The following is a 2,500-nucleotide window of genomic DNA, read 5'->3' as shown; positions in this document are numbered from 1 at the left end:
ACCACTCGCCAGCTTTCCGTGGATGCTAATTTATTACTGTTTAATATAGATACGAGCAAAACGCCGCCCCCCGTCCAATGGACGGTGCTGAGTTGTCAAACATTTAAACCAAATTTTCTCAAAAGAACTTTGCCGACCGTCCCATAGGCCTCCTCTTTGAGAAACACTGATTTAACCTAAATTTGAGACATTAGCAAAAGAAGAAATAAAGACAGACTTTTTTCTATTCCAAAGAAAAACGAATTTATTCACACAAAAATGCAACCGAAGAGCTTAAAGTACCAGTAAGTACATCGCAACAGCTGATGTTCTTGCGCGTATAAATGCACGTCCCCACGGCTTTATCGACCGCATTCTCACTTGGAATCGATTTTTGTAATTTTTTCAAGACTTATACACGCCCTGAATGTTGGCTGGACCTTGAAATCTCCGGATACACATGTCCTGAGGAAAGCTGATACCTTGAGTATTGAGGCGATGGTGCACAAGCACCGGTTACGTTGGACTGGGCATCTTATTAGAATGAAGGATAGTAGGATCCCTAAACAGATGCTATATGGGAAACTTGTGAATGGAAAGAGACCCCGGCAGAAACCAAAGCTGCAATTTAAGGACTGTGTCAAGTCCTCATTAAAGGCCCGTAATATGCAGGAGACTGACTGGGAGAGCAATGCCTGTCATCGCCACAGATGGAGGAAGCAGGTTAAGGAGGGGTCGACACATTTGGGAGAGCACGTATTCTTCACGAAGAATTTAAGCGTGCTGCTCGAAAGCGCACTGCTAGGGTAGTGAATGGGGAAAGTTTGGTCTGCAATGTTTGCAATTGTATATGCTTGTCAAGAATAGGGTTCTTTAGCCACCAACAGAGCCAGAAATGCAAAATATAAGTTAGTCCTAGAGCGCACAATGTTCCTGAAGGTCGGCAATGGTCTTCCTCGGTCACGAGTGGATGACCATCATGTATGTATGTATGTATGTATGTATGTATGTATGTATGTATGTATGTAAGTTTGTGTGTATGTATGTATGTATGTATGTATGTATGTATGTATGTATGTATGAATGTATGTATGTATGTATGTATGTATGTATGTATCTATCTATACATGCATACATACCGGAGTAAGCACATAAATGTGAAACAAGGTGGAAAAAAGAGTACTCAAATACCAGAGGTAGAGTAATATGCTTTATTTAAAAGCAGCAGAAATAGAATAAAACCTGTTACTCGGAGTTTCACGTGAAACTCCGAGTAACAGCTTTTGTTATATTTCTGCTGCTTTTAAATAAAGTATACATATATACATATACATATTTGCACATGTGTATGTACGTGTGTGTGTGTGTGTGTGTGTGTATGTGTGTGTGGGCATATATATATGCATTTTCGTATGACACCCGTCAAACCTGAGTTTTTAACGTGATAGCAACAGGAAGCTGGTAGAGACAGCATAGCATGAAATATATGAAGATATTTTTTGTATCGATCGAGAACCTATTTATAAATGTGTGTGTGCGTGTGTATGCGTATATATATATGTATATGTGTGTTTGTGTGTGTGTGTGTGTGTAATTGGAAAATGCATTTATAAAGTGAATATGAAATATATATTTATAAAGTGTGATAATCTGGACTGTTTATATCTCTCTACACACCAATCACGTCCATTAAAATAACCACGTTGATGCCATCAGCTGCTGTTGCCAGTGACTGAGGCTATTTTGGACATTGATGATCAAACTGGAATGGAAATCGGCCGAGTGCTGATTAGTTTGATGTTTTAGTGGGTGGGGGAGTTTGGGACAGAAACATGCACACACACACACACACACAACACACACACACACCGCACACACTAGCGCATATACATACAAATAATATGTGAGTGCGTGTGAAATTATTGGTGCGTAAAATAGAAAAGACAAGAAAAGACTGTAGAGCAATTGCAGAAGCAACAGGTTGGTGGCTGACGATATGTGCAGAAGTAGTGGGGAGCATCGTAGCCGTGTGTTGAGGGGGACTCTTTGGAGCTTGGATAATTCACTTCTGGAAACATGGGTGTTTCGTTCAACATCCTTAAACAACCTTTATTCAGGGACCTTTTGAGAGGAATGTGTTAATCAACCCGAAGAAAATTCTAACTGGTCCCCACCTGCATGCTCATGCGCCATTTATCTTGATATAAGATCACCATGCCACGCAAATGTGGTTGTGATGCATGTTGCTGGTGTTACTTTATCTGACAGGTAGTCATGAGGTGTATATTGGGCTTCGTATGGTGGTACCCGAGTGTCACTTTGATGGCATGTGTGGCTCTCTCACTCACTCAATAATAATAATGATAATAATAATAATAATAATAATAATAATAATAATAATAATAATCTTTTCTACTATAGAGACAAGTCCTGAATTCTTTTGGGGGTGGGGGAGGACAATCGATTACATCGACTCCAGTGTGTAACTGGTACTTAATTTATTGACCCCGAAAGGATGAAA

This window comes from Octopus sinensis, linkage group LG9 (assembly GCF_006345805.1).
Source record: "Octopus sinensis linkage group LG9, ASM634580v1, whole genome shotgun sequence".
Lineage (NCBI taxonomy): Eukaryota > Metazoa > Mollusca > Cephalopoda > Octopoda > Octopodidae > Octopus > Octopus sinensis.
Note: the sequence above shows the minus strand (reverse complement) of the source record.